Source organism: Electrona antarctica, assembly GCF_951216825.1.
Source record: "Electrona antarctica genome assembly, chromosome: 11".
In the NCBI taxonomy this organism is placed as follows: Eukaryota; Metazoa; Chordata; class Actinopteri; order Myctophiformes; family Myctophidae; genus Electrona; species Electrona antarctica.
The window spans coordinates 40,359,967-40,385,404 of NC_136792.1; the positions used below are offsets into that span (position 1 = coordinate 40,359,967).

At 43.0% G+C, this 25,438-nt stretch overlaps 1 protein-coding gene across 2 annotated transcripts in view; it reads left to right on the top strand.

Moving 5' to 3' along the window:
- The window catches only part of pik3cb (phosphatidylinositol-4,5-bisphosphate 3-kinase, catalytic subunit beta), a 103,551-nt gene that overhangs the window by 26,936 nt on the left and 51,177 nt on the right, over positions 1–25,438 (top strand). The window lies entirely within an intron of this gene.

Genomic DNA, 25,438 nt, shown 5'->3' on the forward strand with positions numbered 1-25,438 from the left:
TTGTCAACATTCCATTTTTGCCACGGACATAGAAAATGAGTGTACAATAATATTACCATGAACGCATAAACAGATAGCCCTGAATGACTATAACAGATCAACCCTTACGGGTCCATTTGGTTCCATTTGAACACTCAGGGCAGTATTATGCGTGTCTTAAGTACCAGGTATTATTACTTAACTGAAGACCTGGAGGCGTGATCAATGCCATTTGGCTATTCTGAGTGGCCAAACAGCATTGACCACGCCTCCAGGTCTTAAGTTAAGTCATAAGACCTGGTACTTAAGACACGCATAATACTGCCCTCAGAGTTAAGGGGTCCTTGCAAATAAAACATTTGAGAACCACTAGTACTAATAGACTCCTAATGTGCCAATGAGTCATAGTAAATAATTGTCATACATACAGTATTCTGAAGAAAACCTGGAGACTTGACATTCAGTAAGTGGGTCTTATGATCAAAATAAGAACAGTATAATGGTGTGTAAAACAGAAAATCAAAAGTTTGCCGTGTACGGACGTGTTGGTGACCCCTGGTTATTCCTGTTCATTCCCATATGCAGTGTTCCTGTAATGTCCCAAAGAACCTTTATTCAAAGCTAACCCAAAACTTTGGAACCCTACTCGAGGTCATCCGACAAAGCCTTGAATTAAGCCTTTTGCATGTGCACAAGTCAAACCAGATGATGCAAGATATCTGGGGCAAGAAGCCTGTATTTTGAACAGAGTTGTTGCTTATCTATTGTGCACTGTGCAGGGATTGTTCTCTGTCATATTTGGGTTATGATTTTCCATTATGGTAGCAGCTATTATGGCTAGAAATAATGGTTGTTTCTTTTTCTGTCGCTTTGTGTTTGGTTTAGTCATCAATGTTGAATGCATGAAGTGTGTTGATTTCTGTTCTTCTTTCTTTCAATACTTGGGACTAAATTTGGAAGTGCAGGTGTACATCTGTAAACGTCTGTCAGCATGGTGACCACTTTTCCCTTCCTGCTGTGCCAAAATCAATGCTCATGGCCAATCACACTACAGATGGCTCCCACCTGCTCTCTTTTGGAGGGAGGGCTGCTGCTCTTTTGGTCGCTCTCTCTCTCTCTCTCTCTCTCTCTCTCTCTCTCTCTCTCCCCCTCCCTCCCTCCATCCCCTACTCCTATACCTCCATCCCTCCCCTACTCCTATACCTCCCTCCATCCCCTACTCCTATACCTCCATCCCTCCCCTACTCCTATACCTCCATCCCTCCATCCCCTACTCCTATACCTCCATCCCTCCATCCCCTACTCCTATACCTCCCTCCCTCCATCCCCTACTCCTATACCTCCATCCCTCCCCTACTCCTATACCTCCCTCCATCCCCTACTCCTATACCTCCCTCCATCCCCTACTCCTATACCTCCATCCCTCCCCTACTCCTATACCTCCCTCCATCCCCTACTCCTATACCTCCATCCATCCCCTACTCCTATACCTCCCTCCATCCCCTACTCCTATACCTCCCTCCATCCCCTACTCCTATACCTCCATCCATCCCCTACTCCTATACCTCCATCCCTCCCCTACTCCTATACCTCCATCCCTCCCCTACTCCTATACCTCCCTCCATCCCCTACTCCTATACCTCCCTCCATCCCCTACTCCTATACCTCCCTCCATCCCCTACTCCTATACCTCCCTCCATCCCCTACCCCTATACCTCCATCCCTCCCCTACTCTTATACCTCCCTCCCTCCATCCCCTACTCCTATACCTCCATCCCTCCCCTACTCCTATACCTCCATCCCTCCCCTACTCCTATACATCCATCCCTCCCCTACTCCTATACCTCCATCCCTCCCCTACTCCTATACCTCCATCCATCCCCTACTCCTATACCTCCCTCCCTCCATCCCCTACTCCTATACCTCCCTCCCTCCATCCCCTACTCCTATACCTCCATCCCTCCCCTACTCCTATACCTCCCTCCATCCCCTACTCCTATACCTCCCTCCCTCCATCCCCTACTCCTATACCTCCATCCCTCCCCTACTCCTATACCTCCATCCCTCCCCTACTCCTATACCTCCCTCCCTCCATCCCCTACTCCTATACCTCCATCCCTCCATCCCCTACTCCTATACCTCCATCCCTCCCCTACTCCTATACCTCCCTCCCTCCATCCCCTACTCCTATACCTCCATCCCTCCCCTACTCCTACACAAAATGTGAAAAATCCAATTATCCCCGCTACGTTGTTGTTGTTCCACTGATCCGGCCTCTCTTCCCACCTCCACTCCATCACCAGAGAGCAGAAGGATTTTGGTTTATGGCACTTGGTTCCATGGCTCTGCACTGTGTGTACCGCATGTTCTCTCAGCATGCCAAATAAGGAGCAAGACCGTATCTTGTTAATTCCCAGAAATCTGTCTTTTTTTTCTTTTCTTTTTTTTTTGCGGCTTACGCCTTTTATTGGTTTTTGAAGGGACAGACAGTAGGCTGACAGGAAACGGGAGAGAGATGGGGGAAGACATGCAGTAAAGGCCGTGTCGGGCTCGGGAGTCGAACCCGCGGCACACTGCGACTGGATTACCAGTCGGGTGCCCAGACGGTTACGCAACCGCCTGGGCCAGAAATCTGTCTTTTCACACGTTTCTTTTTTAAAAGTTCCCTTTTATTTTAAAAGTCATGATACTCCGTTTGACACAAAAACACTTCTCTTAGCCCTGTCACTTGCACAATCCTAGGAAGCCCTGCCCTTGCAGCTCTATTCTTAATAGAGTGTTTGGCTGACATTAACCCTGCTACAATGGATCCACTAAACACAGGTTATTATTACCGAGTCTGCGTGTAATGAGGCTAGGCTGCATTCAAACTGGACAAAAGCAACAACGTCGTTCACTAAATATAGGCATACAGTACGTGAGAACGTTGTGTGCTATGGGTCTGCTGATAGTTTCTGCTCACAGATTGTATACCGGGAGGCCTGGTTGATGAAATTTGTAGTTGTGCAGGCTCATCATTGCAGTTAAAAGATGGATGTAACAAGAGAGAGGAGAGGCATAAAGTGCATAATACATGACTGCATGCATAATACAATGAATGTGACCAAGTGCATAATCATGAGTCATGACTGTAAATGTATGTGTATAAAAAGCAAAAAAATAATAATACAAAATTTCACGTTTCAGTTCAGTCTGTGCAGTGTCAGATTTGGCTCTTGTTCGGTAGGGCTTTAAGCAACTAGTCGACTATTCAACTAGTCGACTAGTGAATCCACTAGTCGACCTTGTTGGTACTAGTTGACTAGTTGATAAGATTTTTTTTCTTTTTTCCCCCGTTTTTGTAGGCCTCAAGATCAGCTAGATTATTAAAAAAAGAGACGATATCTCGTGTTTGATTAGGCTTCTCTTGATGAATTGCATTTATTTCCTGTACATCCATGGGTAGCTAACTGAAGCCATAGAGAACCGAAAGTGATTTGATAGGAAAGAAGTGAGTGTGGTAGGTAAAGTGAGGCTGATGGACGGATACATTAATGCGAAGAGAAGAGGATGTGGACGGTATCGTTTGCTAGAGTGCTGTGTTCCTGGCAACCTAGACATCGAGTGTCTAATATAGAGCACCGAAGTCCTGACGTCACTGTCAGTAGAGGGCGTCAATCCACAGGTTCATGTATTTTTTTAGTTGCATTGAGATCCCCATAGGGCGATTTTAGGTCGCTTCGGTGCTCTATACAGTATCGCCATACTGATCTTGCACTGAATTCACATCTGCTGTGTTTTTCCACAAAATGGGTGCATACAAAATGTCTGAAACTCCTCCATCACCTTGTACACATTTCAAAAAAAAATCCAACGCATGCTTCTGGTTGGCTGCCGCTTTTTCTCGCCACATACACCGGTGAAACGTTTTAACTTTTCTCCACTTCGCTGCCCTGCTTTTTGCTGGCTCGGCCTTCTGCCGCAGTAAAGTGGAGGTCGGTCCTCGCCTTACATCAGTGGTTTTCAACCTGTGGTCCGGGGACCATCAGTGGTCCTTGAGGGTGTTCCAGGTAGTCCTGGTCCCCAGCTAAATGATGGAGAGTTGGTAACAAAATGGACCCATATAAATCTTTAAAGCCCTAACCACACCAAAGGGTCGCCATGCAACCCCTTGGGTCCAAACGGTTGCAAGGAGTTGCATGGTGACCCTTTGGTGTGGTTTGGGACATTGGATTCCATGCGTTGAATCACTTGGGACGACATGCGTCAACATTCGTCAACGTGCAACAAGACGTATCACACCGCTGGGACAACGCTAAAACCGTCTCGGCCCTTTGGTGTGGTTAGGGCTTAACTCTTGAGAGTATACAATGAAACCAAATGGAACATTTTGTTTCAGTTTACGCTCTCCAGTTAAATCTGCATTACTAAATTTCTACAAGAAGTCTACACAATTAGAGAATGTAGAATGATTTCCGTGCCTGTTATATCTCACCAATTCAGCAAGGAATTGTGGACAAAATCTTATCCAACGATAACAAAATTCCTACATTTTGGGTCTGAGACTATTATATTATATCATCATGGTCCAAAAAATGATGGGCCTTCACATGAAAAAGGTTGAAAACCACTGCCTTAGATGATGAAATGACGATGAAATGATTGACCCATGCCTGGTGTAACTTACTCTGTGCATGTTTGCGTGCACATGCGTGTGCAAGTGCGTGCGTGTGTCGTTGCCTACCTCATTCAAGACACCTCTGTTAATCCTGTTCTACTTCCTGTGGTCTTCTTCCTTTGCTTCCTGTCATTTCATGCATCATCAGTGGTCATAGTGACGGTCTGACAGGTCTGCCTTCTCTCTTTATACAGCATATGTTTCTTTCTGTCTCTCTCACTTTTGAAGATTCCTGCAGCATGGTTTATTTTTTCATTTTTAAAAGACACTTCCCTGTTCCCTGTTCCCTGTTGTTTGCACTCTGTTCTCTGAGTGGCTGACTGCAGTGTTACTTTGAATATTAGTGCTGATGATAAAGCGAGCTATGTTGTAACTTGTAAGTATCCGTACAATGACTTTGTGTAACACTGTTATTTGAGTGATAACAGACAGTACTCTGTGACAGTGACTTTAGCCTCTCAAACACCTTATCTCTGCAGTGCCCTGTTAGTGACATAACATCCACAACATCTCCCTTTATCTTTGCTGAAGACAATAATGGACTTGGAAGGGGGGCGGGGGGGGGGGGGGGGGGGGTGAGGGTTGACGAGTTCAGGCAGATTGCAAGAAGAGTGCATTAGATCCACACGCATCCTGCAACATGCACAGAGCGTGAGGAAAGGAGAAGTCTGCAGCGAGGGCGTTGAAGTCAACAACAGTGACTTGGTTGAAAATGGTCAAAACTGGTTCGTTGGGAGCCTAGACGACGTGCGTTTCTGCATGCGTGTAGAATGTTTCAGATTTCACCATTAATGTATAATTCGGTTTCCGGTATTGGGAACCATTTTACAAACCATTGGTTTAAAAGGAGTGCTTAAAGTTTACTATTCCCACAAACATCTCTTTCTGTCTGACATGCTTCTCCAAATCAATGAATGAAAGAGGAAGATGGGTCAACAACATGGTTTTCCCCTTCCATAGGCACCTCGCCTCGGGTCTGATAAATGCAGACTCGACACTAGTGGTGTGTGACTGCAGTGGAGGAAAGTAACTAAGCACTTTTACGTAAGTACTGTACTTAAGTACAATTAGCCCTTCACTAAGTCCCTCCCCAACCCATCCTTGTCCAATAGGCACGTTGGCAGCGAAGAAAGCTTGACCTGCATAGCAACCGTTGCTAAACTATTTGGATGGGTATTGGACAATCGTTTTTTGGGGTGGGATTTAGTGAAGGGCTAATTGTGAGGTATTTGTACCTTACTTGTGTATGCCAGATTTTCAGTACTACATTTCAGAGGCAAATATTGTACTTTTGCTCCACTACAATTATTTGACAACTTTTGTTAATTTGTAGATTTTGATTATTATCACAAAACTTATATTAACCACTTCAGCCCTATATCGGCCATTTGAAAATAGCAGATCGTGTCGCATTGTGAGCTTGTAGATCTGTTATTTTCAAAAGATTATTATACATTTGAAAACTTAAATGAGATAGTTCTACATAATGAGTACTTTTACTTTTGGTACTTTTAGTACATTTTCATACGAATACTTTTGTACTTTACTCAAGTGCATTTTGGATTCCGGAAAAGAAGCGATTACTTTTTCCTCCAGTGTGTGAGTGCGTGCACTTCCTGCTTCACGGAATCTGATAGGTCTGGCCAACTTTGCATATGTTTGGTTTTCCTAAAGGGGCGTGGGTGTGTGTGTGGGTGTGTGTGTGTGTGTGTGAGAGGGACTTTGCTTTGAATAATGATCTGTGATGATGGTGATAAGGAGCTTACATAGCCTTTAGTATTTCATTTGTTGGACAGCGGCAAAGGTCACAATATACGTACTGTAAAATATCAACCGAGATGGTTCGGCATGATATTGGGGCTAGTATTAATTTAGTCATGTTTGTCCTACCGATACGATAACGTTTTCATCTAGCATTCTTGTTCGCTGTTAACACAATGAGCGCCGGGGTTTCTTTCAAAATAGGAGCTCGGGGTGCCGGGCAGATATGGCAGCTTTTACTCTGAAAGGCTTCTTTCTGAGCCGTAAACAAGGAAGTGAACGGCAAGGAGTACATTGCAGAAGGAGAGGCCCCCCAAAAAAAGAAAGAAATCTGAATTTGTATTTTTTGTATGAATGAATGAATGAATTCTATTTGTATAGCACCTTTCCAAACATATAGTTACAAAGTGCTTTACAGACAGGTTATAAAACAGGAATCATAAAAACATCAAAACAACAAAACATCAGAAACAATGAAATATGACGAAAATAACATGTCAATAAAACAATTAAAAACAATATTAGGAAAAACACTTGGCATATAGATGTGTTTTTAAAAGCGTTTTAAAAGAAGACACTGATTCTGCTAACCTAAGAGCCAGGGGCAGGGAGTTCCAGAGCAAAGGTGCCCGAGCCGCAAAGGCCTGGTCACCCCGAGTGACCAGACGTGTTGCAAGAGGAACTAGGAGGGCCCTATCGGAAGATCTGAGGCAGCGCACAGGGTTATGGGGTTGCAGCAAGTCTGTTATATAAATGGGGCTAGACCATGTAGAGCTTTAAAAGTAATCAATAAAATCTTAAAATCAATTCTGTAGCTCACAGGGAGCCAGTGAAGAGTAGCTAAAATAGGTGTGATATGCTCACGTTTTCTTGTGTTGGTGAGAAGGCGAGCCGCAGAGTTCTGCACCATCTGGAGGCGAGATATATTTTTCTTGCTCATACCAGAGTATATTGAATTGCAGTAATCCAGTCGTGAAGATATGAACGCGTGTATGACGGTTTCCAGGTCTGCATATGACAAAAAACGTTTAATTTTAGCGATATTTCTGATTTGATGGATGAAAAAGCGCTAGGACGTGTGTACACGTCCTCTGGATCCATCAGTTGTATTTCCTATGACGTTTCCACACGTCCTACGGTCTGAATGTGAAAAACGAAGCATGTCGTTTTCATGCATGTGCTTTTTGTTTGACGTGTGTGTGAAGAGAAAGACCATCCTTTAAAGGTGTGAATGCACTGCCTCCGAGTAGTTCTGAACAAGACACTGACACATCCAATCCACTGCGTGAGCAGTTTGTTTACTGCAGTAGCTGGGCGCTGTTTGTCATCTGTGACCCCATTGCCCTCCACTCAGGGTTTTTGCAGGCGCTCAATGGGTGTGTTGGTCTTTGTGGAAGAGGAGAGAGAGAGAGAGAGAGATATGAGGTAAAGGGGATGGCACTAGGTTATGGGGGGCAAAGGCAACACAAGGGTAGTGTTTGTGAAGGGCACGGGACTGCACACACACACACACACACACACACACGCAAGCTGGCGCTTGCCAAAAACAGAGGCCTATTGTAAAAGCCCAGCCCAGTTCAACCCACCCACTACAGCCCCGCATTGTGTATCTGCCCTCCCCACGTCTCTCCACTTTATCTCGCTTTCTTCCTGCTGTCTGTCTGTCTGTCTGTCTGTCTGTCTGTCTGTCTGTCTGTCTGTCTGTCTGTCTCCCATTGCTCCATGCTGGTTCTCTTGTTTTGCCATCTCAGTGTGACTTTAAAACATTTGTTCTCGCAGCCGTTTAGTTTAAATTTAATTCCTGTTCTTGTGTATGTTATTGTACTGTCAATCTGTTCACGTTTCCCAGTCATGCTGAAACTGATTTCAGGGGTGGGGGGGGGGGGGCGGGGGTGTGTGACACACAGTTGTCATGTGACTGCGGAGTGAGTCAGACTTTAGGGAACATCACATTCGCACCTCTGACTTACGTTCCTGACTGCCCCTCTCACACACTCTCGTGGACAGTCTTCTCTCATTGTTTCCTATCTGTCAATCTGCATTGTCACTCTTTCTATCCCCAAGTAATTCATTAAGTAAGAGCCACGAGTCAAAACGTGTAATCTTTTGTTTGCCTTGCCATAAATACATTTCTCACCTGAAGACTGAATTGGCTCAATATTTCTTCCCTGGATAGTCTGCACACTGGGGACAAGCATGTACTTTGTTCTTTTTTGTTTCTTTACCTGTTTTCTTTTGAAGAGAACCCTTTTGAGAAAGCCTCTGAAACCCAGACAACGCTTCCTCCCTTTGTTTTCTGTAAGCAAGTCTATCCCTAACTCCTCTTCTATGTCCTGGTGGTGTTTAGCCCTTATGTTTTTAATCTTCTGACTTCAGGTGCACGAAGTCAAGTGCAGCTTCAATCACTGATACTATGCATGAGCTAAATGCCAAAGAATGGATCATCGTTTGTCTCTCTCACACTCATACACACATCATTGATTTTGTGACACACACACACACACACACACACACACACACACACACACACACGTTCCTCATTTCAGCAGGAGGTGTCCTAGTCGGGAATGTTTGGTATGTTGTTTGTATAGTAATGTATTCAGTTCCCATCACTGGGCCGGTGCTGCTGTATGTGATGTCTCTCTCCAAAGCCAGCCTCTTAGCCTGTCTCTATTCTTTATTCCCATGGCGACAGCCGGAGGTGTAGAGAGCAGGTCTGCATTGTCGTCTTGTCAATGGCTGACCTGCTATAACACTGTGTGTCACACATGCACACTCACCCACTCATGCACCAATGACTGAATCAGAAGAATCAGAAGTCTTTATTTGCCTTTACATGTAAACATGTTAGGAATTTGTTTCGGTAGTACAGTTACAGATTGCAGTTACCACAGCTCCCATGGACGGTGCTATATTGGATACATTACATCTTACTTGCATCACCAAAGAAAAAGTCATCCCAGCAGTTGACATTCACTATTACAACTCTATTTCAATTTCGATTTGCAAGCATCCATATGTAGTATGCACACCATCTTTCTTTTGAGGAGAACTGTGCCGTCACGATAATTCGTTCCATTGTTATGGGCGGTTAAATGTGGTTTGTTTTTGCCCCAAAACACCAGAAGAATGAGGTTATAAATATTTTAGCATTATCTCTCATTCTGAGTTTCTGTTTGAAATACTGTTTCCTTTAACACGTTCGGGGTCCAAACCGATATTGCGTATTAAACGCCCGGGATACTCTTTGGAAATTTCTGGATTATGCAGGATTAGAAGATTTGTCATATTGTTGGATTATGCCGTACTAAACGGCACTTTTAGCTGCCTGCATGCACCTTTTAGTTGCATCCAGCAGTAGTGGGACAAATAACACCGTCCTGTGCAGGACTCTGCTGACGTTCTCTGCTCTTACTTCCCCATCATCCCTCAATCCAAAAGCGTTATATCAATGCTGAACTTTGGTAGAAAATTGATCCTTGTATACTGTAGCTATTGGGCATGAAACGCATCTGTTGCTTCGGTACTTTGAGATTGAGGAAATGGAAGTCATTCCATTTACTCCAATCAGGGTGGACCATTTCTCACAATCACGGTATAATATTGGCAAAGTAGACTTTGCCAATATACTGTGATATATAATATAATATAAATGAGACGTTGCCAATACAGTCAAAAAGTCCTGTTACTTTCTTTTCTTTTCTACGGCCTATTGGTCACTCGTGAAATTATTCATTATGTGAGAGTGGACGGACCAAATGCTTTCAAGATGTGCTCATTGTTAAAGCTTTGCACTCTGGTGTTTATGATCTGCTGGGGCGTTTTTCTTTTCCATGCTAGTGGTGTGGCTCAAAGGATGGTGATGTATTTCGTCCCAAACAACAAGATAAATCTAAAGAAATATTGGCTAGAGTGCCATGGAATTTGCTGTGCACGTTCATGCATGAGGAAGAACGGTACTGATTTTGTTCATCCCAATGTGGCCTTTACTCTAGCACTGCCTTCGGCCTACATATACATTACTCTAGCACTGCCTTAGGCCTACATATACATTACTCTAGCACTGCCTTCGGCCTACATATACATTACTCTAGCACTGCCTTAGGCCTACATATACATTACTCTAGCACTGCCTTAGGCCTACATATACATTACTCTAGCACTGCCTTAGGCCTACATATACATTACTCTAGCACTGCCTTAGGCCTACATATACATTACTCTAGCACTGCCTTCGGCCTACATATACATTACTCTAGCACTGCCTTAGGCCTACATATACATTACTCAGCACTGCCTTAGGCCTACATATACATTACTCAGCACTGCCTTAGCCCTACATTACTCAGCACTGCCTTAGCCCTACATTACTCAGCACTGCCTTCGGCCTACATTACTCAGCACTGCCTTAGCCCTACATTACTCAGCACTGCATTAGCCCTACATTACTCAGCACTGCCTTAGCCCTACATTACTCAGCACTGCCTCAGGCCTACATTACTCAGCACTGCCTTAACCCTACATTACTCAGCACTGCCTCAGGCCTACATTACTCAGCACTGCCTTAGGCCTACATTACTCAGCACTGCCTTAGCCCTACATTACTCAGCACTGCCTTAGCCCTACATTACTCAGCACTGCCTTAGGCCTACATTACTCAGCACTGCCTTAGGCCTACATTACTCAGCACTGCCTTAGCCCTACATTACTCAGCACTGCCTTAGCCCTACATTACTCAGCACTGCCTTAGGCCTACATTACTCAGCACTGCCTTAGGCCTACATTACTCAGCACTGCCTTAGGCCTACATTACTCAGCACTGCCTTAGGCCTACATTACTCAGCACTGCCTTAGGCCTACATTTCCACAAGCACACTTTACTCAGCACTGCCTTTGGCCTACATTTCCACACGCACACACAAGATCTCAAAATGGAATTAGCCCAACACTTTCTCCCAAATAAGAAATCTTGAAGATTTGATTTGATTGATTGATTGAATACTTTATTATGCAGAAATGTAAACAGTCAAATACTTAGTCTAAAATGATATCACAGAAAAAGGTCCTTGCGGTCTTGTTTCCATTCATGTCCTGGGTATTCAACTAATAATCATGACATGATTTTATTTTTTTAATCATCACCAAAAATAATAAAAAGACACGCTGTGGGACAAAGGAAGGGGGTTTTAAAGAGGTGGGGGGTAGTCACTTGACTAATGGAGGAGCGATTATTTCCTGGATTTTTCAGAGCTGTTTTAAAGGACTCCAGTGATTTGCATTTTTTTGAGGGAAGGGGTCAGGGCATTCCACATTTTGCGTGGCAGTGTTGTAGTAGGAGAATTTGCCCATGTTTGATTTGTAAGTGGGTGGTACCAGATCGTTGTTCCCTCTGGTATTGTGGATGTCGTTCACTTTGTGTTGCTTTCTAAAGAAAGGCATCAAAGTGTATTGATAAATGGTGTCACAGTGAATTGATGGTGCTGTCAAACCTAATTTTACCTGATGTCACAATTAACGATTTAGCGTGCCACAGCTTTGTGAAGCCAAAATAGATCATGATGTCACGATGATGGTTTGTATAGTTGTCCCACATTAAGAGGACTAGACCGGTGCCCGGCTGTAGAGCACAGAGTCTGTAACGATGGAAGTTGTCGGCTATGCAATACCCGTTGTACCAGAGTACCCGTTCCACCCATCTGTCTGTGTCCCTTTTTATGCCCATATATGGAGATTTCTGTGTCCCTTTATTCCTATATATGGAGTTCTGTGTCAGGCATGCCCAAATATGAAGTGTGTTGCCTAATCTCAATCTCAACTCTGCCTCCTATCTTGCTGTCTAGACAAGTGGTTCTCGATGTACTGTCCTGGGACTCCAGCAAATTGAGTAACAGTTGTTTGATACTTCAGCAATTCCAAAATAAGCGATTCACAACGCATCACATCGCGTTGGGAGCTTGTAGATCACCTGTTATTGAAAGACTTCTTGAATCTTGAAACATTGTGAAACATTTGAAATAATTTTGAAAATACAAAATTACACATGTTTTCTTCTGGGGGCCCCTGGCACTAACTCGGTCTGTGGCCAAATACACAATATCACTTTGGGCATCTTGGGTGAAGAAGGCCAGAGGATGGGAGATGGAGTTTACAGATCTGTATTCTGTATTGCTTGCTTGCCTTCTTCCCATCTCTTCTCACCTCATAATATCTCAGAACAACCCCTGTCTGATATTCCATGAAATGGACAAAGAAGACCAAGTGAAGCTGCTCAGAGAGACGGAGAGTAAAGATCCTCACTTTAATCATTTGTGTTTATTTGCAAGGGAAATTCATGAACAATACATGTAATGTAAATGCACAGGATTTAGCAAAATCATTTTCATCCGTAGTCCCCAACATAAAAACTGATAACATAATAATACAGAATTCACAGCCTATTAATTTGGTGATGCCTCGATCCTACAGGTTGAAGCTTTTGAGATTTACAGTGATAAATCCAGCTCATATTGAAAATAATGTGTTGCTTTATTACATGTGAATACACTCGTGACACAAACGGCAGTTTAAATTATAGGCCTATTGGTTATAAGGAAAAAATAAGTTTGACCAGATGAAGAGCCTTGGCTCGAAACGTTGTCAATAAATAAACTATTGGAGCAGATGAGTGTGCGGGTTCCCTTCTCTTTTTCTGATGTCATTTTTGAACCCAGCACCTCCACTAAAATCAACTAAAAGGAACTTAAGGGTTACAATTAGTAAAATATTGTAATAGTAGATTGTTGTAATTATTGTAATAGTAGATTGTGGTAAAAATAAGTTAGGATTAAGCATCCTTGGGTTAGAAGTAAGGGTTAGGTTTAGTTTTAGGATTAGCTTTTGTAATGTGCAATAGGGATTGAGGTTATGATTAGAGCCATTAGGTTAGTGAAGTTAGTCCTTCTGCTATTCACATACAATAGAATATAAACTGCCAGAACTGTAGTCTTTTGTACCATTCGGTCAGACTATGGAAAACAATGTCAACCACAACCTTCAACAACTAAAATAGCAGCTGAGCTTGTGATTCAGCCTACGTACGACAGGTTTGTTTTTATGAATGACTGCGGCACTTGTGTGCTCCGAGCGTTATTTGTCACTCATTTCCTGTTGGGTGTCATCACTTCCTGTATGTAGCCCACATATAGAGCAGGGTGGGCGTGGGTGATGCTTACTGTACAAACAGACTTATCGCCAAGTAGCAGGATGTGGTTAGCGCACGCTGCTATACTGTATAGTACACACACACACAAGCAAACACATCAAAGCAGTACTTGCTTTGATGTGAAATGTAAATACGAGAGAACAATCCGAGCGGAGACTTTGAAATCCGAGACAGTTGGTTAGAGTGAGATGAGGACACATTTCCCCGGCTGTCTTTTTAATTGTCGTCATGGCTCATCCTTACACTGCAGAGCAGACGCATTATGTCAGAATATTGCCACCAGTCTGCTGATTCCTGATAATGATGTCATTATGAAAGCTCTGTGTTTTATGGTTTGGTGATTCTCATCATCTGAGCACGCACGCACGCACGCACGCACGCACGCACGCACGCACGCACGCACGCACGCACGCACGCACGCACGCACGCACGCACTCACGCACACACGTACGCAGAACTCCCAGAATGTGTATACTACACAGACACATACTACACATACCTTAAAATGTTGTTCAATCATTCCTTTCCTCCTTTCATTCTGAACTGAGTTCTGAACTGATCAGATGAATGGTTTGGGGTAAATCAAGGTCAGGGCGGGACAACATGATACTCAACAAGAAAACTCCTGTTGGTCTCTCTCTCTCCCCCCCTCTCTCTCTCTCTCTCTCTCTCCCTCTCTTCTCTCTCTCTCTCTCTCTCTCTCTCTCTCTCTCTCTCTCTCTCAGCATTTTATTTATGGTTAGCCTGCCGAATGTAGTAAAGAATGTAAGAATTTGAACATTTTATTAAAGTATGTAACCTATAGTCCTAGTGCTGCTTTAATGCCTGCACTACATACCAGCCTACTTCCATTCTCTCTACCAGTACCACCCATACACATTTACAGCAGTAGAAAGAATAGAACCTGCACACTCACATTCCAATAAGTTACGTTTTAATGACGTTTAAAGCCTTGGCTTTTTGTCAGGTCAAACGAAAAGCATGTCATTAAAATGTATTGGAAAGGCACACATGAGTGTGCGGGATCTATTCATTTTCTTTAAGATCCTGTCACCCAATAAGTGATGTGTACATTTTATCAGCTTTTCACATACACGAGTGCTTCCTTTCTAACCCTTTCACTGACAGCCATGCAATTTCCCCATGTTGAATTAAATTACACCTAGCATCACCTTTTGGGCTTTTAACACTTTTTTGTTTATTTGTTTTTTTTCTTTGTTTGTTTAGCCGATTTACGAGCTCACAACGCATGCTCAATATTTGCGAAAATTGTGAAAATTTGACAAATTATTTAATACAGAGCTTAAGTGGGAATCTCCATCCCGACATTGTATATATTTCCAGTTCATGCATGCATGATGCATGTGCCTGTTATGGTTGGGTGGCACTGGCCCCACAATGAGTGTCATTTAACCACACCACCACAATGCTGAATCTGTGTTTACTCTCTTCAACCACCTCTACCATCCACCATCACTGTACTGTCTGGCCTGTAAGAAAGCCAGGAGCATTCACCCAAAATCTACTATTTTCATGGGTACGGTACATGCACATAGAATTTTTTCTTAACAAAGTCGATTTTTCAACCCCAAAAAGGCATCAACTATATGAATAGTTTGATGTTAAATATTTGCGAACACGTTTTCGGATCATTTATTCGTCACGTGCCTCCCGGTGGTTTCACAATATATTTCTGTTATCTTCTGAAATCGGCTAACGTAAAAATTGACGATTGATTTGTGAAACAATTCTGGTTGATCATCAGCAAAACGTGTATCAGAGTCTTGTGAACAGGAATTGGCTGCTACACCAGCTGTATCTTCCAACATCTGTGAAGATGTATATTTGATTAATTTGTTCATTTGCCGAATTGCGTTGCTCTAAAAAAGAAACAGACACACATTTAAACTTCTTTAACGCGCGCACACACACACACACACACACACACACACACACACACACACACACACACACACACACACACACACACACACACACACACACACACACACACACACTTACTACGGATATGTAAAGTGATACTTTAGCTCTGTTTGTTTTACAGTTACAGTTAGTAAGTTCACTAGAAAACCATATTATTTTCATTTTACAAGCTCATACAGTACAGTAAACAGACATGCCCTGTGAGATACTGCATTTTATATTCAATGTAAAGCACTTTGTTATATACTGTACATACATACTGTACCAAAATGGATTCCTGTCTTGCAAGGTATAGTTACAAAAAGGGGTTCCCGCCCATAATGGGTATGAACTAAGGTGTCATCTGTTTCCAGTTCATCATCATTTTTCGACCGCGGTCGAGATCATAGATTTCACAATGCCACGCCAGACTTTCCAGTCCTTCATTGCCATCCCCAGTTCCTGCTTACTGATGTAAGCATGTGTCCCTAGCGAAGACATCAGGGAACGACAGTTTTCTACCTCTGGTCTGCTTTGAGGCAGGACTCCAGAGAAGAAGGGAAGATATAACCTCATTGTCAGCTCTGTAGCAGTGGCCGGCAAACTGTGTGGATCGGACTAGTGAAGAAACACAGGGAAGGTTGCCGTATATTAGATTAGCCAATGGGTGGCTCTTCCAAGACAGATTTTGCGCTCTCATTAGAAGGCGGGTGTAAGTGCCATCCAACCGTTTCTCTAATTTCTTTGAAAGTGTCCATGTCTCGGAGCCATAGAGTAGAATCGGCTCAACGGTCGTCCTAAATATGACTCATTTACTAACATGAATTAGTCAGACTTTATTTTCGGGGGCCAGTTTCGAATTGCAGCCGTCCTTAGGTGCCCTTTTGAGAGCGGTTTTGAAGGAGTCAAGGGATTCACATGTCTTAATGGCTGTTGGTAGGGCGTTTCACATTTTGGTGTCATAGGAGCGAAATGAATTTAGTCCCTTGTTTGAGCCGAATCTGGCTTGCACATGGTTTGTTGAACTCCCTCTGGTGTTGTGTGGGTGTGGACTTTATTGTATTATTACTTCCCCAAGGTTGCTATAATGTGTCGATGACGGGAAACAATTCATTTATTTTGGATGTGTTCAGGTCAGGTCAAGTGTACAGAACATGTGACTTTGGCATGCCTGTCATCGGATTCCCACAAATGACTGAGTTCACTTTACTGACTGACTCGGGGTGTCCCTCAAAGTCAACAGGGTGCGACGGTGTTTACATCCTCGCACGTGTACGTAAACATTGGTAGAATATATGGAGTGCGGCATCCGAGGAATTAAGTCGGGCTGTTATAACATTTTCAGTGCGGGGTGTAAGACGAGAACACATGTCCCAGAGCCAGCAGGATCCTTAATGAATAGACTGCACACACAGTTATGTATATGCATGTACACGCACAAAGACACACACTCGCTCCCTTTATGACTGTGTTGGTTGCTATCTATCTCAGCCACACACACTCCATTGAGAGCCTGACAGACCCCTTACTGTCGGACAGAGAGAGCTTTTTAGACAGCAAGTGGTGAGCAGCGGCCAGTGTTTAAATAAGCACAATGCATCTGGGGCATAAAAGCTTTTCCAACGTGTCACTGTCACTTGGCGATGAGATGGACCGTAGCCATGGCAACCAACCGGCCCTTTTTTTTTGTTCTTTTGTCGCCCCCCTGTCGGTGTTCTTTCAAAACATGTTTAAGTGGAGAACAAACTAGATTTTGTCATCTTTTATTTATTATTGTTTGTCTTCTCCGGTGGGGTTACTTGAGGTCTCGTGCTTGTGGATTGGTTTTGTGGTGGTACAGACGGAGTTCTGCATTTTGTTTGAGTCTTGGGCTTGTTTTGTGATTATGTGTATCAGTATATGTATATGGTTGGAGTTGTGTGTTTGCATGGATTAGGGTTGGGCAATATATCAACATGATCGTGATTTGACACTATAGTCTCATATCACAAACTGTCTAGGTATTTTGAATATTGTAATGTAATGATATGGCATCATTCAGCCCTAGTTTATACTCTCAATGATGTTAAAAGATTTTCCAAAATAGGGAATATGGCACAAGCTCACAACGTGTCTCGATGTGAAGCGTTGAGCTTGTAGATCTACAATTCTTCCTATTTTGGAATATCTTTGACAATTTTAAGAGTATATATTATTGTCCCAATATAATGTTATGACCATATGGATATTGAGGTGTTTTGTGAAAAAACATTGTGATATTTGATTTGTCCATATTGCCCAGCCATAATATGGATGGAGTTGGAGCTTTCCAAACTATTTTACAAACTAACCTCAACTGTATCCCCCCCCTGTTCCCTCCTGCACTTCACACATTGACAGACATGTCATCATAGAATCACACTAGCGTGTCTGTCGCGTACAGTAGGGCGCACTTGACAGACGTGCTGGTGTGACTCTTCCCTCTTGCTGACGTTCCTCTGCACAGTAAAATCAGCATCACTGTCAATTTACTTGTCAATTCAAGAGTGGATTTGACTGTGTGTAAATATTTGGGATAAAATAAACTAAGAGGACCTAAAAGTATTCATGCAATAGTTGAATGGCTTATTCACAAAAGTATCAATACCGCAATATGAAAGTCCAGAATTCAAAATGTACTTTTAGTAACCGATTCAAAGGCATTCATATCAAGTACAGTATCAAAAGTAGAAAGTACTCAATATGCAGCACACACACACACCTGCTGACTTCCACCTCGTCGGTCAGCAGATTCTCCAGAATCAGTTTTAGAATATATAAAATGTATACAAATCTTTTGAAAATGGCAGATCTACAAGCTCTCATGTCACATTTTGAGCTTGTATGGCTATTTTCAAGTGGTTCATGTATGTTTTGTAACAATAATAACGTAAGTAACTAGGAATTCAAGTTTTCAAAACAAAAATACATCGCATTGATGCACCTGGGACATATCCTCAGTGATGTATCCCAAGGTCATCAGGGTTTCGGGTCTCCCAACATCATACCCCTCACTCAGGTGACCCAGCCGGGGTGATCAAGTCCCGACTTACGTCCCAGTAGCTACCATCGATCAGTCCCAGGCTCTGTGGGTTGACTCCTGTTAATAACGTAGTAACTAGGAATTCAAGTTTTCAAAAGATTGTAGTGGGGTAAAAGGTATAATATTCGTATCTCAGATGTAATGGAGTAGAAATAAAATTATTGTAAATTGGAAATACTCCAGTAAAGTAAAATACCTCAAAATTGTACTTATGTAGGCCTACTACAGTACTGTATAGTTGGTTTACTCCAGAGGACTTCATGTGGCCAGCCTGTTACGTTAGTCCATCCATTGTGAAGTATCTCGCATGACTCCAAATCTCGGTACTAAGGTGTGTATGTCAAATTTGGACCTGCCCGACGAGTCGACGACATCAGCACCAATCAGTGTTGTGACTTGTGAGACAACGTTGGCTGTTTTGTTGTATGATGTCAGACAGAGCTCAGTCAGAGCCAGAGATGGAGAGGTAGGCGGAGGGAAGGTGGTGGCGCGAGAGAAATAACTAGGTCGATGCCCAAACATGCTGATCAAGCATAACACGTTTTCAGTTCTGCTTTGTATTATACAGTACACTCACCAGCCACTTTATTAGATACGGCCGTCCAACTGCACGTTAACACATATTTCTCCTCAGCCAATTACACTGCAGCAACTCAATGTATTTAGGCATGTACACATGGTCAAGACGATCTGCTGGAGTTCAAACCGAGCACTTTAAGTCAAGTGACTTAAGTTTGAACTTGGCATGGTTATTGGTGCCAGATGTATTTCAGAATTATTGGGAGTTTCATGCACTAGGCTTGGCTAGGATTTATAGAGAAAGTTGCAGTTATGTGGGCAAAAAATGCCTTGTTGATGCCAGAGGTCAGAGAAAAATGGCCAGACTAGTTCGAGCTGATAGGCAACGGTAACCACAGTAACCGAGGTATGCAGAAGACCATCTCTGAGAAAAACAGCACGTCAAACCTTGAGGCAGATGGCCTACAGCTGCAGAGCACCACAGCAGGTGCCCGTCCTGTCAGGGAAGAACACGTAACTGTTGCTACAATTCGCACAGGCTCACCATACTATAATTGGATTATGATTTATGATTGGGAAATTGTTGCTGCTGCGACATTCGCATGGTAGTTTAGTGCGTGTCACACACAAGTAGAATGACTCCTTCACATAAATAGCATCATCTGATTTCTCTAAGACCAATTATGTTGTCCTCCACAGTAGGCCTATCTAATTTTCTTTTATGATTTTGAATAGTCTAATCATCGACACCTGTCGTGTCTCGCCTCCACTGCTCGCAAAGTGCGTCGACATAGTTTGTGTGACCTTAAATGTCAATGCGGTACACAGAAGACTCAAACATTGTTCTTTGTGTTACAGAAATGCAAAAACCTCTACTTTTACTTTTACTTAAGTATTTTTAACATGTGCTTTTGAATACTTAAGTATATTTAAATTAGTAATATTTCAAAGCAATTTATTTTATACTTTTTAGTTGAGTTAACATTTTGACTGAGCTACTTTCACTTGTAGCGGATTATATTTGACCATTAGTATCTGTACTTTTACTCAAGTACTGGGGTTGAGTACTTCATCGACCACTGGCTGCATCTTTCTCATAAATGATGGCATGGTTTTAGACTTTTAGTCATGATAGCTCAATATATGCACATATTAATCCAGTTAGAGTTGGCTCGCTCTTGGCTTCATAGTTCTGGCCTGCATAAATCCAAGTCTGTATTCCCCTTCTGTGCTCCCTCTGTCCATGCGCTCAAGTTCATACTCATCTCTCTTGTTGGCAAGGTAGGCGTGGAACATCTGGATTAAAAGCGGGAAAACATTCCTGCATTTCTCAAAGTAAAGTCATAGCCGTCCTTTATCCCTATAGAGAGATAGAGAGACACACGTGTGTGTGTGTGTGTGTGTGTGTGTGTGCGTGCGTGTGCGCGCGTGTGTGTGTGTGTGCGCGCTAGGGACATGCATATTGTATCTCCCGCCACTGACTGATGTGGTTGGACTGGTACCCCTCAGGCTAGGGTGTCTATGGCTCTCACATAAAAATGCTTTCTCTCGATCTATATATTCTCTTCCCCGTTCTCTGGCTCCCCCTTCTCTCACTCCATCCTTTATCTGTCACCTCTGTTGCGCCCCTCTGTTTTCGGTCTTCCTGTGAAACCCGACCTAGCAGAAGACTCCTGGCTGCTCGCCACCGCGTACCCCATAACCCCTGTGTGTGTGTGTGTGTGTGTGTGTGTGTGTGTGTGTGTGTGTGTGTGTGTGTGTGTGTGTGTGTGTGTGTGTGTGTGTGTGTGTGTGTGTGTGTGTGTGTGTGTGTGTGTGTGTGTGTGTGTGTGTGTGTGTGTGTGTGTGTGTGTGTGTGTGTGTGTGTGTGTGTGTGTAAACACTGTCTCTGTTACAAGTGCATGTCCTGCATTCAAAATGTAACTTGAGTAAAAGGTACAACTCAATGACCTCTCAAACAGTGAGTGTAGTACCAAATTATTCCTTGCTCATAATACCGTAGGTGATGTTGATTTTTGGTGTGAATGCTTGTGACAATTTTAGACCTCAGAAGTAGCCTATAGTAATACCTGTGCAGGCGTGCGTGTGCGCTTGCATGTTCACACATGAATGAATGACCTATTCATCTGTCCTTGATCATCGGTGCATCAGACAGAAACTCTGGGGTGTCATGTTACTTTTCATGTGTGTAACTGTACCCCCTCTGTGACGTCACCCTACCAAACATTGGGGGGGGGGTGAGAGAAAGGTGTTGTGTACATGCTTGATACACATGCCGATGGTGGGCGAGGCATTTGTTCATTGGTGGAAAGTAACTAAGTGCATTTACTTACTGTACTTAATTATTTGTACTTTACTTGAGTTTTTCCAATTTTCTATACTTTTACTTATACTCCACTACATCTCAGATCAAAATATTGTACTTTTACTCCACTACAATTATTTGACAGCTTTAGTTACTTTAATACTTAGATTTTGATTATTATTACAAAACATACATTATCCACTTCAGCCTTATTTGAAAATAGCTGATCTACAAGCTCACAATGCATTGCGATGCAACACATTGAATAATAATTTCTGCTATTTTCAAAAGATAGATTTGAAAACTTGAAATGAGACATTCTGCACAAAGAGTACGTTCTACTTTTGGTACTTTAGTACATTTTGATACCAATACTTTTACTCAAGTAAACTTTGAATTCAGGACTTTTACTTGTAACAGTATTTCTAAATTGCAGTATTGATACTTTTACTCAAGTACAAAATGTACCTTTTCCACCACTGCTGTTGTTTATGCATTGAACTTGGGCTGTGTGTCCATTAAGTCAAATTTCAAATTCCGGGGTCCACCATGGGGCGCCAGGAGGGCCAGTTGGAAAGGAGAGGGAATTGAAGAAAATAATAAATAAAGAGTTCATAACCTTACTTTTAAGTATTTTAGTTGGTTGGGGTGGTCAGACTCAGTATGAGCTGAGAGCGATCCCCTTCATGTGCTAGACCCCTGGGAGATGGAGCAGTACACTCACCATGCTTACTTTTTCATGTCAAGGACCCCCAAATTGACATTTATTAGACCGCAGACCCCCATTTGAAAAAGATGTGCCAGGGACCCCAGATAAGAGAAGATTTGTATGGCTCTGGCAGTGATTCTCAACCATTTTCATTTCAATGATCGACCCCCCCGGTCATGCATTAGGCTACGGACCCCCATTTAATGGTATTTTTTTCATCTCTGGGACCCAATGTGTATTGTAAAATCAATGTGAATTTAACTCAGAGTGTACAATGGTTCCATGTGTACACTCTCTGTGTTACAGACCCATAACTTGGGTCCACGGCCTACTGTCCATGGCCTACTGTACAACTTACAGTAGTTACCCAGGCCGTACTACTAATAGACGGATTCACAGAGGGGTGTCCTGGGCGCGGCCATTACTGAGGTGTAATCCATGGAGCAGGTGCTCCGTAGGCCAGGTGTAGCTAATCAGTGCTGCTGCGCTTAATGGTACACCTCAGTAATGGCCGCACCCAGGGCAGGCAACCCTCTGTGAATTTGTCGGACAATTTCATATCAACATTTCTGTTTGAAGTAATATGATTATTTTTTGCTAGTTTAACCACTGCTGTCCATAATGTTGGCTCATAATAGTCGAAAATGTTCAAGATTTTCTTTTTCAATGAATAATTTAAACATTTTCAAAATTCGTCATATATTGTAGGTACAAGCTCCCAATGCACCGCAATGCGTTTTTAAAAAAATCATTTCACAATAGGGGACCGCAAGCACGTGCGGCACAGCACTCAGACAGAACACCATTACCATTTTGCCTTGCGGGTCCATTTGGTTACATTTGTGCACACTCTTGAGTTAAAGTAACACTGTGTGTTTTACTGTGGAGCAGATAATGTTAACCCATTCTGGGCGGGAAACCCCTTGGTGTTTTAACTAAGCATTATGTAATACTTTAGCTATTGAAAAATAGCAGATCTACAAGCTCATAGCGCGCCACCGAGTGGCGCGCTACGAGCTTGTAGGTCTGCTATTTTTGAAAAATCGTGAAAATGCGGCACAAATCTTTGAATATATATTCTTTCAGAAGACTTAATTATTATTTTTTTCCGACATCAGGCCTAAATGGGTTAAGTGGCCAAGATAGTGGCTCCAAACGCCAAGCGGACCAGCCAGCGCCAGCCAGCCACATGGCATTACACTGGCCCATCTGCGGCTCGCACTGCCACTTAACACTGAGGGGGAAGAGCCATTAGAGGCAATGGAGAATGTCATTTTTAATGGGCAGATTCAGCCAAAATGGAGATGGAGCTGTGATAGTTAATGGACACTGGGCCACGTGAGCACCAGGCAATTGAGAGCAAAAGAGACAAGTGGAAGAGCAGGCCAGCTGTGGCGAGGCGGCCTCGGCTCGCATGGAAACCATGCAAACCTGCCCAAACATTCACTGCTCTCTCTGTGTGTGTGTGTGTGTGTGTGTGTGTGTGTGTGTGTGTGTGTGTGTGTGTGTGTGTGTGTGTGTGTGTGTGTGTGTGTGTGTGTGTGTGTGTGTGTGTGTGTGTGTGTGTGTGTGTGTGTGTGTGTGTGTGTGTGTGTGTGTGTGTGTGTGTGTGTGTGTGTGTGTGTGTGTGTGTGTGTGTGTGTGTGTGTGTGTGTGTTAGTGCTAGTGCTAGTGCTTTGTTTTTTGTTTATTTTTTGAGATTTGTTTCACAAGACTTCTGGCTGCCACATAAAATAATTTCCAGCAGCTATTACGAACGATGGAGTCAGATGACACACAGAAGGGAACAGCACGATCTGATAATTACCTTGGCAATGGTCAACTGTGAGTGTGACTGTGTGTGCATCTATAGACTTTAGTCTGTGTGTGTGTGTGTGCTGTAGCAGCAGGAGCAGCTTTAGGTTGTCAGATGAGGTAGAGGGTAGACTGACCTTTTGTTCTGCTGTTTGCTTAGTGGGCATTCCTCTGAGCACTGGCCCGCACCCAAGTAAGGTTACACTACAGCTCTTCCCCCATGCCCTTCTGCACCCAGCACAGCAAGGCGCTGCCCCCGCAGGAGCACGGTGGTACTGCTGCAACATCCACCTGGCACCTGTGCTGTTTGACATGGGCCTGTGATGTGTACCTGCTCAGATACCACGTTACACTATTTTATGGCGGGCTTGATTTATTTTTCCAGGTTTTCAAAATATCTCGTAATTCTTCCTAAAGATTGTTTCAGAAATGATGCTCTTTACATAAAGCATTATGCACATGAATGTGTTTTTGCAATCCAAGAGTCCTAAAAGCTCCTTAGCAAATGAGGCATCAAATAAAACTTGATTCAAAGTTTTTAAAAAAAGAGCTGTGAGCGGTGCAACTATAACTATATTTTTGAGCGGTTAGGCACCGCTCAAAAATAACCCATTTTGGGCGGGAACCCCTTTTGGTGTTAGCATTATGTTATGCTTTAGCTATTGAAAAATAGCAGATCTACAAGCTCGTAGCGCGCCACCGAGTGGCGCGCTACGAGCTTGTAGGTCTGCTATTTTTGAAAAATCGAAGAACCACTGACATAGAAACATAGCTTTTTCAGAAAACTGTCAGGATGTAGAAGACATTTTTAGAATCTGGTCTCAGGTCAAAATGTGTTTTAAACTGAGGCTGCAGCGTGTTCAGCCAGACAGCAACATATCATTACGTGTGTATTGTGGCTACAGCAGAACATCGGTTGAAGAGCATAACAAGAAGCCTGCTTGCCTTGAGATTAGCCGAGGTGGTTTCTTTGTCGAGGTGGTGCATGAGTCAAACCTCTGCTTTTTGCCTTATTACTAGGTGTTAAACTGTTATTTTGTGAGCTCACCTTGTTTAACCTGGACTCTCACTGCGATCCTGTCATTAAGTCTGTAACTGATCGTTAACTCAACCCAGACAGGCTACCGTGTGGACCTGCTTTCACAGCCACCACACTGTCATTCGCCAGTCAAACCTCATTGGAAAATGATTCACTCATATTTTACATTATTTATAATCGTGTAGTTAATCATTTTAATTTACTCATGTTATAGGTGTTCGGGGAACTCGTTGACGCAGAGCACGGGCGGCTGCAATTCGAAACTGGCCCCTGTAAAAAAAAGTTAAAGCCCCCCCGCCCCCCCTATTTTTCGATGCTAACCATGTATATGATTCATTATTTTTTTGCATAGAAGTGTATACTATATTTGTATGTCTTTAAATGTTCTGATGAATTGAAAATGGAGGACCCTTATGAAAATAAGTCTTAGTGCTTTTTCTGGTTTTATCCTCTTAGCAGATTTTGTATTGACCTGTACTTTCCTTGAACT